This window comes from Dermochelys coriacea, chromosome 4 (genome assembly GCF_009764565.3).
Source record: "Dermochelys coriacea isolate rDerCor1 chromosome 4, rDerCor1.pri.v4, whole genome shotgun sequence".
Classification (NCBI taxonomy): Eukaryota; Metazoa; Chordata; order Testudines; family Dermochelyidae; genus Dermochelys; species Dermochelys coriacea.
In genome coordinates this window covers 21,685,300-21,699,039 of record NC_050071.1, presented here as the reverse complement: position 1 = coordinate 21,699,039, position 13,740 = coordinate 21,685,300, and the positions used below count along the sequence as shown (strand labels likewise).

The 13,740-nt window shown below is 41.9% G+C and overlaps 1 long non-coding RNA gene across 1 annotated transcript; it reads left to right on the top strand.

The window, feature by feature from the left end:
- Nucleotides 1–1,806: 1,806 nt before the first annotated feature.
- LOC119855039 lies at nt 1,807–13,718 on the top strand. Its single transcript, XR_005292736.2, has 3 exons — nt 1,807–1,939; nt 8,065–8,212; nt 12,456–13,718. It is a non-coding gene; the product is annotated as an uncharacterized LOC119855039 (long non-coding RNA).
- Nucleotides 13,719–13,740: the final 22 nt, after the last annotated feature.

The following is a 13,740-nucleotide window of genomic DNA, read 5'->3' as shown; positions in this document are numbered from 1 at the left end:
AACTAGGCAACTAAAATATGTTTACAGCATCACCATTCAAGGCAACTGCACTTGTATTTCCCCTCATGGTCCAGCAAGGGCACCCACTCTAGCCATCACCACTCTTAGGCAGAGACCCACATGTCTCTCTAACCTGACCAAAGTATTTCCAGGCTATCCAGTTCCCTGGCTGTCCTGTGATATTCCCCAGCAATGCAGAGTGCTTCAGCAGGCCTGCTTTGCCTTCCTTCCCCAAAGGGTCTAAGCAGAGTGATTGCCCACAGTTTAGTTACCACACAGCTCTTTCTAAGCAAGCACATTTATTCTTCCGATAAAAGCATTCCAGAGAAAAGATATTAAACAATAAAAGAGTCTACATGCATGCTAATAATCTTACCTGAGATCGTCCCCTCTCCAGCAAGGGCTCTGGCAGGTGAACAGGCCTTCAAACCCCACGTAGGGGTTTTTGTATAGGGCACAAGTTCATAAACCACCTCAGCTCAGAACAACCACCCATTAATCTGGGAGGCACTTTTTTATCCAATTTGGGCCTTTTTGATCCATCCTCATGTAACAGGGGATCCGCAGACAAGAGGTCTCCTCCTCCTGGCAAAGCTTCAAAGGCTGAATTCCTACATACCGGGAGGCATTTACATTTGCATACATCTCCCCTAGAGACTTCCTGGGAAACTCATTTAACTTTAAAAAGGTGACAGTGTTTAAAAGAGTCCTTTGAAGCTGATAACACTTCCCAGGATTTTACTTCGGTCAGGTCTCCTCTTTATGTTACCTACAATGCCACAATCACACATGAGCATTTGCATTGTAATACAATGAACGCCTAATGTACTTAAATTTAATTCAATAAGGTTTGTCCAGGATATTGATGGAAATTGCCTTGTCACATAAAACTCCTTCAAATCTGTGGTATTTAATACCCACTATAATGAACAGAATGTGGATATGCATGGATATAAAGTGAAAAATCTAACCCTGGCAATACATACAGCAAAATAGATTCTGAGTCTAAAAAAACATCCCGGAGAAAGATGGGCTAGTTGCAAGTAGCAGCCCCCAGAAGCTGCAGGGTTGTTTACTATTCATAGTGTATGTTCCTAGAAAGTCAATGCAAACTTTCAAAATGACACTGCATAGATGTTGCTATGGATTTTTGTGCACTCTCCAGCCAGAAACATGGCAGAGAACAGGAGAAAAATATAGATCCATGTATTAGAATGGCAGGGTGCCATTTGTGAAGAATCATTGCCTCTAACACACAGTGCTCCTTTTGGGAGTGGAAGGATGAGCCGGTGGTTAAAAGCAGAGGATTAGAAGTCAGGAGACCTGGGATCTCACTTTATACACTTATGATGATGCTATATTAAAATGATCATAATTAATCATCTCTTCCTTGAGGTGCTCCAGGCTTTCACTTCTCAGTGCTTCAGTTGTGTGTGAAGATAAAGTGAAGATACTCACAGGTAAGCGGCACATTATAAGTCTGAAGTCCTATTATCATCTCTGCCACTGACCTGCTGTGTGACCTTGGACAAGTCACTTCACCTCTGTGCCTCAGTATCCCCACCCTTTGTCTGTCTTGTGTATATACACTGTAAGCTGCTCAGGACAGAGACTCTCTCACACTATGTGACTTCACAGTGCCAAATTCAATGAGGCCCTGTGATGAACTGTACAAATCCTCACTGGAGAGGAAGGGGTTAAGGAGCTACTTTAAACCCAGGCAGCTCCACCCTGCCACACCTGCAATGCATACACAGGCTGGAGGAGGAGCTTAAAAGGGGAATGGAGTAGCTTACTTTAGAGATAGCTGGTTTAGGTGAGCAGGTCTGTGCTTTGAAGCGCTGCAAAAAGAGCACTGTGGGAGGCCTAGCTCCTGGGGCCCTGACTATTGGTGGTTTACCTGACCTGATGAGGAAAAAGGACTCTGGCTGTTTGCAAGGTTAGAGACTTCTTCTTCTTGGATTTATTTTAGTTATGTCTTTGCACTTCCTTCTTGTGTGGGAAGGGTCATAGGAAAAGACTGAGGTAGGCAGCTGCATAGCACTCTAGGGTGCAGGATTCAGTGATCTATCTTTGGGCCCTGGGTTGGAATCTGGTGGGATTCTCCTACTTACCCTTGATAAGGCTGGAGGCAGAAAGCCCAAATCTGATACCAGAGACTCCAGATTGGGAAGACTGGATATCCCAGAAAGTTCTGACTATGGGACTTGAGTAGGGTAAAACCTGAAGCACCTTGCTGGAGGGTAGAACTAGTCTTTTTTGTAGGACTCTTTATGTATCCTGAAAGGAGCGGACACAACTTGTGGGCCAGCTTGAGGACTGAATCACACAAGGCGACAAATCATTGTAGGGCTAGAGCAGCTATCAATCGGGAGTACCAAGGACAGAAGAGTGCCTGTCATGCCCTCATCTGACCACTAGGCAGTGACTAGGGAGCAGGCCCTGCTATCTGTTGGTCTCTAGGTGCTACTATAGTAATAATCATTTGATTGGGGCTTTTTTTTTTTAAGGGTAAAAGGGACCATTATGATGCAATGTTATACATTGAGGACAACTAATCATTGGAAAAGATTCTAAGGAATTTGATAGAATCACCATTACTTGGAAGCTCTAAATCAAGAATAAATATTATGGTCTAGTTCAACCACAAGCTGTTGGGCTAGATGCAGGCATCACTAGGTGAAATCCATGACTTGTGTTATGCAGGAGGTCAGGCTGGGTGATTCTTCTGGCCTTAAAAGAATTTCATGGATTCATGAGGTTATTTAACTTCTATGTCTCCATTTTCTCATCTTGACAACAGCGATAATGGTAATTACTAGAGTTGGGTGACTACTGGGGCAAAGAATCTGTGAACATCTTGCAAAATCTAAAACCAATAAAGTTTCACATCATGTTTGCACCCCTTTCTTCCTGCTGTCTGTGAACACATATGGCAATGAAGACTTTCATATAAATGTTAGTTATCAATGACTTCCACGCCTGTAGCCAAAAGGGGTTTAATCATGAAATGAAATTCATTATGTGCCAGATTTGGCCCCCTTATGAATGCTGAGTAGTACCTTGCTCCTGACACCCATCTGCCTGACTTCCAAGTGTAAGGGGGAGCAGGCCACATGCCAGAATGATGTGCAGGTGTGCTTTTGCACCAGGGAGTACACAGTGCCTCTCAATGCTCACCTTGGTGCATTGTCGCTCAGCTCTGCCCCCTATGCTAGGCTGTGCCCATGTGGCAAGCTCTAATCTCCAGTGACCTATTTAGATATGTATATTTGTGGGAAAGACATATGCCCTCTTCCACGTCTTGTTCTGAGATTGTGGGCCTAATTCAGCATTGAATTACTTTGAGTTTAGAAGGAAGTAACTTTATTAAAATCAGAATAACACTGTAGATTTCACACATCTCACTGAGAGTTGAGGCCTGTGTCTCTGCCTTGGCCTGTCACTAGGAAGGGTCAAAGTACTGTCCTTTGAAGAATCCAAGGCAACGGGTGTTCAGGATACCAATGCTGAGTGTGCTATAAACACATCTTTCTTCTAATCAAGACTTCTTTCTATGCAGCCTCATAGTAAATGTAGCAAGTCACTCAAGAACACCATCTTCTACTCTAGGAAATAGAAGGATGTGTTTAAACCTGGAGAAATTATTAGAGAACCACATATAGGTCTTTGTTTTTTCCAAAAGATGACTGGAGTAGGATTAGGTACCTAGTCTCTTCAGCTGTGCATATAACTCTGCTGGCATTTGAGCTGTGAGAATAATGGATTTGGGGTGTTGCTGTCAATTCTGGAAAGTACAAAGGTGGTTTTATGTCAACCCCAAAAGAAAAACTATTCTGAATTTTTTGCAGATAGTCATATTTGTGTCAGACTCTTCAAATGAAATGTGTCATTTAACTGTTCAGATTTTGAGCATTTTTTATATCAAAGGAAGTTTCTGAAGAAGTTGTCTTGAATGAATAAATCCTTTTGGATTTTTAAGGGGGGTTAGCCCAAACAAGTTACTGAAATTGACACATTCACAAAATATTTTGGGCAATTTGAATCTGCTTTTTCCCCCCCTGAAATTGTTTTGACCATAATTTCTCCCAGCACTAGTTAGCATTCAGTAGTCTGAAGGGGCAAGTGAGTGTAGAATTGTGACTAAGCTGTGCCAGGACAAAGTTTGAATGATTGATCCATAGTATGTGACTTTAAATACCAAACCTTTGTAGCAGGAAATATTTGGGTATTACCTGACAAGGAGGGCCCAAAACTGAAGCATAAAGGATCTTTTGATCACCATGAATAAGATCTCTGAAGATTAAAAGTGGAGACAAAACCTAGAGTCCTCTGTTAGATGGATCAGGACAAGAAGCAGAAGCTAGCTTAGAAATTGAGCTGATTCTTCCTGGCTAGAAGACAATAATATTTAGAACTTGCATTATCTAGTTGCTCAAGTTTCTCTAGAGGAATGGTATCGCATACAGAGGCAGTGTAGTCCAATGGATAGATTCCTGGACTGAGGCTTGATTGCTATTCTTAGCTCTGTGGTTGACCTGATGTGTGGCCATATTACCTCACCTCACAATTAAACAAGGTGGGTTGGTGTCTAACAAACAGCTAAAAGATGATGGCCACCTCTAAAGAGTCAATGTTTGTTCACAATACTATATACAGTGTTATCTGAGATACCACAATCCCTCCCTGCCACCTCCATTTAGAATGATGCAGAACTGTTGTATCCCAGATTTGCTGCAGGGCAGCTTATTGGTGGCAGCTGGCCATCCTGATAAGCATAAATTAACTGTAGCCAAAATATTACTTCCTTTGTAAAATAGATGTGATGGGGTGTATAGACCCCAAAGGGGATTGCTAAGAAATGGGTGAATATGAACTGTCTGGTTCAGAAAGTGACCACGGCTATATTTCCTGCATGCTGGGATTGTCATGAGAGCAGAGTTGGACCAGCTGTGGTAAATTTAGTAACTTCAGTGGCAGTGGAGGATGCTGGGCACATTGCCAGATGGGTTCTAAATAATACAACAGCACATCTTACTACATGAATGTTAAATGGTAGAGAATTTAAAGTCCAGTCCAGTTGCTTCAGTGTACAGTGCAACTGGCCAACTCGGAATACTGAGTGTAATTCATTCCTTGAGCCACACAACAGATGTCCTGTACGAGTCCAGGGGCACATTCATAACTGGAAGAGATGAGAAATGTAGTCCTGTTTATATCAAGCCCTTGTGGGGGAAAAAAGCAACAGTTTGTGAGCTAGGCACTAATTTGCTTCTGTGCTAAGGCAGGGATAACAAGAGTACTAATAAAGGTTTGCTATTAAATTGGAAACTTTGCTATGTTTGTAGCACTATTGCTTTCCTAAGCAGTCCTCTAAAACTAGCAGTGGGGAGAAGAGGAAGACCAACAAGTATTATAGTCAGAATAGAATCCCACAGCAAGAATCCCCAAGATGGGCCAAGCTGAACAGAAGGGAACTTAGCTTGGTATCTTCAGAAAAATCTTACATCAGGCTTAAAGCCTCAGTTAAAGCAAAAAATTCCTTGGGTAGCTAACAGTCATGAGGCTTCCTCACTTGGAAAAAGAGCTAGCCGTGTAGCAAAAAATATTAATGACTCTGTTCAGACTCTGAGCAAATGAGATCTGATGAGTGTCCGGTTGCTCCAGGGGCTATGGCAGGGCTGTGAAATTCCCCACCTTTGGGGTTCAGTTCATGAAAGTTTACAAACTGAACCCCAGAGTGGCATTCAGAGAGGAGTGGAAAGCAATCAACCAACTAGTCCCATACACCTTTGCCACCAACAGGAGTGTTCTCTAGAGCTTCATCCCTCTGCCAACCCCCAGCAAGCTGGCAGGCGAATGTCTTGTAAGGAGCAGCTGCATTTATGAAATACATCCGACTGAGACAGATGGGCTAGGAACCAACTTTTCTAGTGATATTCAGCTTACCAAAAATTGCATCACTATTAATAAGCATTTCTTTAAGACCTTTGCATTCAAAATTTGCAAGACTATCTGAAATAGTGCCACCTGATTCCTATTTAGCTATCCACAGGGCCCCTATCACCATAACACCTCACTCCTGGGAGGTAGGGAAGTTATGACTCCATTTTATAGCAGGGGAACTGAGGTACAGAGAGAAATAGCTTGCCCTGGCTCACACAGGAAGCCAGCAGATTTCCTGAGTCCCAATCCAGTTCCTTAACCATAATTCCATCCTGCCTCCCTGGAAGTCCTGCTAATGTTATACTTGCAACATTTAACTCGCATGCTTATCTTTGGCCGGTAACATTTCTGATGGGCTAGTAGAATATCATTAGCTTGGTTCTCAACATGATCATGGCAAAGGACAATCTAGCTGACAGACATGCCTGTGCAGGTAAACTTTCTATTTATTCCAGGGCTACCCAAGAACTTTCTTTTATTCGGAGATTTATTTTATTTATATATTGCAGAACTAATATTTAGCCAAATTTTCCTCCCTCATTTTCTTAGAAAGGGTTTCCTTCCATTTGGTCTTATTTCTGCTCAAAATTTGTTTGTTCTGTGGTTGAATTAATATTGTGTTACAGTAATATGTGGGAATCCTCTTGTGCCAAGCACTGTACATACTAGAGACAGACTTGGTTCCTGACCCAAAGATTTATCCTTAGACAGCACACTAAGGAAAGGAGGGGTTCCTTTTACATAGATTTTACTTGGCTGTTTGTTTGTTTGTTTTGGTTTGGTTTGGTTTCTCGCTTTAACATACTGAGTCAAAACAATCAGTGTCTGGAAAGTCAATACCATTTGAACTTGCATTATCAAGACACTCCTGTAAATAAACAATGATGTGGTGCCTGCTGCTGCTTTTCCCAGCAGAATAAACTAAATGACCGCAACTTTTTTCAGGGCTGACTGGAGCAGTGCAGCTAGAGCGTATAGACACTATATACCCTCTGATTCTGAAACTTGCATCTAAGTGAAGGCAGATAATGTAGATTTGGAAGTTCGCAGGTTGACTCAACAGAATGAAGTTTTGATGAGCCTTGCAAAGCTGAGACTTAATGAAGATTCTCCTGGTAATGAGGGGGAGGAGGTAAAAGGTGTTCTGTTACTAGATGGTAATGGTAGCTTTGATGTTACACCCCATATTCTTCATAGAAATATGGTAATGATATGAATATGGTATAACAGATACTTTATGCAAGATGGGTCTTGTAAGATATCATTGGAAAGGTTATAATTTGCTGAATGTGTTTATCCAATTTGTATGCATGTATCATTTTGGTATCTGAAGCTGGGAATGTTGACCATGTCTCTGTATTTCAAATGTGCTATGTTGGATGAGGCCAAACAAGGTTAGTGGCTTATTGAAGAAATGCACACAAGCATAAGGATCACCCCAGGAACTGTGTGCACTAGAAACCTCTCAGAGATGGCTCTAAACAATGAACTGTTTGACCTGAGTCATAGCAAAAAAGCTTTCCAGCAAGTGTGGGGAAGATATAAACGAGGGACAATGACAACATGAGGGGCCCTCACTCTCCCTATAATACAGCTGAAAACACCTGAGGAACAAAGACTGAACTGTGAGAAGTGATGATCCCAGGCTAAGACCTTTAGCTTGTGTATGAAAACCTAGGAAAGCCAAGGCAACTTGTGCCTTAATCTGCCAGCTTGTTTATCACTCAGGGTGAGAATTTGCTAATTTGTATCCTACCTATCCAGTGCGTGTTCTGCATGTTTTGTTTGTTTACTAAAATCTGCTTTGTTTTGTTTGCTATCCCTTGAACCACTTAAAATCTACCTTTTGTCGTTAATAAACTTATTTTGTTTACATAAACTGGGTTTAATAATTTCGGGGGGTGGGGGGCAGGCAAGAAGTCATGCACATGTCTCTTCGCATTGCGGAAGAGAGCAGATTTTCATGAGCTTGCCCTGTGCAGATTTTTCTATACAGAGCGAGACAGTATTTTGGGTTATCTCCCAAGAGGGGTGTGCAAGTGAGTGCTGGGGGAGTCCTCTCACACAGAGTTAACTTCAGTCTGGCTGCAGCTGGGTGTGGCCCTGTGTGTGTTGCAGGAGGCCAGAGAGCCTAATTCAGCAAAACAGGGAGAGGGAACCCACGCAAGCTGAGCAGGAGAGGCTCAGAGAAATCCCAGTACATCATGTGGTAACCCAGAAGAGGAGTCCAATCCATCACAGTAGCATTATCAATAATGCAGAAAAAGTAAGCTTTCAATAAATATTTCTGTGTAGTATTTGGGGGAGGGGGACAAATGGTGTAATGACATCATATGATAACAAACTTTTTTCCATTCAGCTAGCATCCTGGGAGAATGTTAAACAGCAACCATTAAAGATAGGCATTTTTAAATCAACAGAGCCAGATAACTTACATCCAAGAGTTTTAGAAGAGCTGGATAGGGAGCTTGCTGAACAATTAATATTGTGGACTTTTTTCAATAAGTCTTGGAACACCAGGAAGTTCCAGAAGACTGGAAGAAAGCTTGTTTCAATTTTTAAAAAGGGTAAATGGGACAACCTAGTAATTATATGCTTGTCAGCCTGACACAGATCCCAGACAAGATAATGGAATGGCTGATATGGGCTTCTTTTTACTAAAGAATTTAAAGTAAGTTAAAATAATTAATGCCTATCAGTGTGGGGGTTTATACAAAAATAGATCCTGTCTAACTTGATATCTTGTTTTTTTATAAAAGTAAAGATGCTGATGTAATACTTACACTTCTGTAAGACATTTGCTTTGGTAGTACATGATTTTTTTAAATCTAAAATGAAGAAGGAAACATTAAATTGATTAAAGGCTGGCTAACTGATAAATTTCAAAATGTAATTGTAAACAGGGAATTGTCATCAACAGGTGTTTCTAGTGGGATCCACAGTAACTTAACTTTTATCAATGACCTGGAACAACACATAGATCATTGATAAAGCTTGCAGATGACCCCCAAATTGGAGTGGTAAATAATGAAGAGGACAGGTCACTGATAGTAAGTGAGCTGGATTGCTTGGTGAAATGGTGCAAGCAAGTGTAGGAATGAAGCATGTAGGCCATGCTTATAAGAAGGGGGATTCTAGCCTGGGTAGCAGTGATTCTGATAAAGACTTGGGGTGCTCTTGGTGGATGATTAGCTGAACATGAGCTCTGAATGCTACACTGTAGCCAAAAGAGCTAATGTGATCCTGGGATCCAAAAACAAGGAATCTTCAGTAGGAGCAGAGGTTAGTTTGCCTCAATATTTGGCACTGGTGTGACTGCTGCAGAAATGCTGTGTCCAGTTCTGGTGCCAACAATTCAAGAAGGATGTTAACAAATTGAAGAGGGTTCAGAGAAGAGCCACAAGAATGGTTCAAGGGTTAGAATGTCTTATAGTGATAGACTGAGGTCCTTGAGTCTATTTAGTTTAATAAAAAGAAGGTTAAGGAGTGGGTTGATTAGCCCATAAGTACCTATGTGGGGTGAGGTGGGGGAATATATACTTGATAACAGGTTTTCAGTCTAGCAGAGAAAAGTAATACAATCCAGCGACTGGAAGCTGAAGCTAGAGACCTTCAAACTGAAAAGGTACATTTTTAACAAGGCGGGTCATTACCTACTGAAAAAACTTAAAGGGTCATGGTAGATTCTCTGTCCCTGCAATTTTAAAATCAAGATTTTTTTTTCTTTTCCCTAGAAGATGCTCTAGGGATTTTTGGGGGTAGCTTTATGGCCTGTGTAATACAAGAGGTCAGCCTAAGCACAATGGTCCCTTCTGGCCTGGGTATCTACAGGGTTTAAGGCAATGAAACGATAGTCATTGGAGCTCCTGAACTGAAAGCTAAGATGTGCTCTACACTACAGTGTTTTTGCATTCCTTGGCTTTTGTGTGTCTAGAATGAAATGTGAAGAGATTTGGTTCTTAACCAGCACCTAGGTTTCCATTGTTCACTTCCTAGAATCATTTCTGTTATCAAATATGGGATAAGCAGAGAAAATATTCTGTACATATGCTTCATTAACTCGCCTATTAAAAAGCAATTATTTTTATGGTAGCACTTCAGTGTCCCATTTTGCTGGGTGCCTGACACACACACACAATGTGGGAGTCCCTGCCTCAAAGCTTACAATCTAAATAGACAAGTAGCAAGGGAGATCACCTCAAAAGAGGTGAAGTGACTTGCCTGAGATCATACAACAGGTGATTAGCAGGCATAGCAACCAGGTTTCTTGGCTCTCAGTTCACTGCCTTGTCCACTAAATCACACTATCACACATGGCTTTCTGATCCCCTGGCCCTTCCAGAAAGTAGGACTTCAAAACCCCCAACTCTGATGTTTGAAAACCCAAAACTGCTCAGTTCAAGTATCTCTCTCTCTCTCTCTCACACACACACACACACACACACACACACACACACACACACACACACCAGCCTTAACTCTGGGCCCATTAGAATGACACCCTCTTGGGCTATCAATCTTTTGGGGTGAGTATTTCCCTCCACTACAGGAACCCCCCTAATTTATTGACCCTGCTCAGTTGTTGTTGTGCAGCTGGAAATGGCAAAGGCAGCTTGGTGCCTACTAGCAGCAAACAATCACTCCCTCATCATGGCTGCTAGTTGATGATACTGAAGGTCCCATCAGCCCGTAAGAACTGGAGGTGTGGTGGCATGGAAGAAATAACTCTGCTGTCAGCATCATTTTGCATGTGGAATCCCTTCCCCAAGCACTCTTAGCTGAGCACAGGCTGGGTTCCTTTGAGTCCAGTTCCTGAGGTAGCTTTGCAAATGAGGCTTCTCACAGATCTGAAGGGAGGGATGCAGAGCGAAGGGCAATGATCTCAGAGTATGGTGCCCAGCTTGTCTACCAAATGAAACAACTTTGCAATGGAGCTAAGGGGAATCAGGAGGATGGGAGGAGGAAAATGTTCTGTGTAATGGTCTCTGCCTTATGACTCAATGTATGGTGCACCATACATTTTCCTTCCATAAATGCCAACAAAAGGCTCTTTCCCAGCTACTTGATTTCCTGAATCAGAAGAAAAAACAGACGGATATTGGGGAAACTTTACCTCACCTATGCCCCAAGGGAGCAGTCTTGATAAGAAATCAATGGCAAACTGTTAATCTAGAGAAATTTCGAGAGAATCCTAGATACTTAATGACTAAAACATCAGGCCTGCTCATCAGCTGGTGTAAATCCACATACCTCTATCTCATACCACATACCTCTAATTTCTCTAGTGAAGCCATTTACATCACTCTCCCTGAGATGGGAAAAGAAGGACTTGGTGTGCTTGCATTGTCTATGAACTGTGGTACCAATATTACTGTTAAACTCCTGCACCATGGGAGGGTAAGAGGGGAATTCCAGCAGCTCTCCATGGAAAGCAGCATATTGGATTTTTCTTGTGGAATCTAGAGCTGGCTTTTAAAACACACCCTTAGATATTTAACTCTCTGTGGACTCCACTCCTGAAGATAGTTGCCAAAAATCAGCTGGAAAGCAAGTGTGAGTACAAACTCTGTGTTGGCACTTCTCTTGTCAGTCTTGGCCAGAGTCAGGAATCTCAGAGCTGAGCAAGGATGTAATAACAGGACGGTGAGATTAAATTTTAAACTTCCTGTAAAGTCCATTTCAAGTGACAGATGAAGTTCTAGGTCAATTACTACTCTATCACAACAAACTGTCTTACTCCAGTTCAAGTCCAGCTAGAAGTTTAGACCTTTGACCGCTTAGAAAACAAGCTGAGTGTGGCTTTCTGAACACATGCTAATTTAAAAGCATCAAATGAAGCAATTCTAATGGATTATTTCTTGGAGTAGTAACACTTGATTTGCAGTCTTTTTTTTATTGTATCTAAATTATAAACTCTGCAAGGTGACAGCTCCGATAACACATCTTCCTTGCTGATAGTTACTTGGTAACAATCGCCTCCTGCTGGAGGAAACAGACCTCTTGCTGAAAGCCACTTCCCTGTTGATCAGCCCATCAGTATTGCATGGGAGAGAGGAAGGAAAAACAACCATAGAGAATCTAACTTTGAAACTATGATTAAAAATAAGTTAAAGCAGCTTGTGTCAGATATAGCAGGCTTATTTTATAAGGACACTTCTGGGGTGGGGTTGGGAGAGACTGCAATTTTGCTGCTTAATGAGAAGTGAATCAACTCAGTACTAAATGTGGGGGAGGAAAGATCATTTTGAGAGGAAGGTGCAGGGCTGAGTAAGGAGGCCTAGGGTCAAATCTCACTGACAAAGGTTCTTCATGTGAACTTGGGCAAGTTATCTAATCCCTTTGTGCCTTTGTTTATCTGCCAAATGGGGATAATGCTTAGCTTACACCATTCCTGTACCACTAAATTCATTCATGTTTGTAGGGCATTTGGAATTCCTCAAATGCTGTCACTAGCATTCTAAAAAAGGTGCTGCTTTCTTTTCACCTCTTATTTGTTTGTTTTTTTCTAGTTTATGCACTGAGCTCTGAAATCTTCCTTGCTACTTTCATCATTAACCCCTTCAGTCACTGTAATGGGGCTGAACTTGGTGTACTTTTTTGTCAATCAAGGCAGCAACTCATATAGCAAGCGTCTACAATTGGTGGAGTGAGGTCATCTTGATGATCCAGGTGCAGATATGGGATGATGGATCATATCCCCATGCTGACATCACCACAACCACAGTACGCTGCAGGCCCTCTTTAGAAGCATGACCAACCTACTCTCCATTCCCATTGACTTAAATGGGAACCTGGAGTCAGGGGGGAGAGGCTCGGGGTGCAGGGGAGGAATTTCTCATGATGGCCTTCTCTAAGGAGGGAAGCTCTGCTCAGCAACCCAGACACATGTGTATGCAGTCAAGAGGGCATTAATGTGCAGGACTATGAGGACCATTTGCAGGAGTGTGAAGTGAGTGCAAAGCGGGTGTAAAGAGATACCATTCTGACTTAGTGCCAATCTATACTCCGCACTGCTGAAAATGACTACAGAAAACACAAGGCAATGAAGAATCAGCCCCACATACCCGTGGTGATACCACCCTCATCACATGGCAAAATATTGCTGGCACTTGGAAAGAACACCATCTTGATCACATCTACAGCAAAATATTCACAGAAGAGTTTCTTGAATGAGCGGAGCTTTTTTCCCTTTACCTGCAAACACTTTGTTTTTTTGGTTTTTTTACAGGTTTTTTCTGAAGTTATTTGGTAAATGGCTTGTGAACATGGCTCAGCATATGGACTGCTCCTGATTTAACAGTTAAGTGTTTAGCTGACTCCTGCAGCAGCCACTCAGACTGGATTTTGACAAGCTGTCCCACGTTCCAAATACATGTATAATTATGGAAAAAATTATGTAGGAGTAGGAAACCATTTCACAATGGCTACCTATTACAATGAAACTGACATTCACTGCAAAAATGGCTTAGATATTTGATGGTCTTAATTTGCTATTGTCTTTGTGATTAGACACATGCTATTGTTTCTGATTCCCACGTGCACAAACAAGTCTCTGACAACCATGTAAATGCTTGTCTGCACCTGTTCACTATACTTTCACCTTCTGTACACATTCTTGCTAACAAAATATTTCTGTGGACATACACTTAAGCTAAATCAATACAAGACAGCTGTAAGCCAATTTAAGTTGATTCCTTACTAAAACTAAATTGATGTGAGCCGATTGGCTCTCCCTTGTTATCCAATATTTATAGTTTGTACTACAGCTGATCAGATACTAACTCGATGCATGAG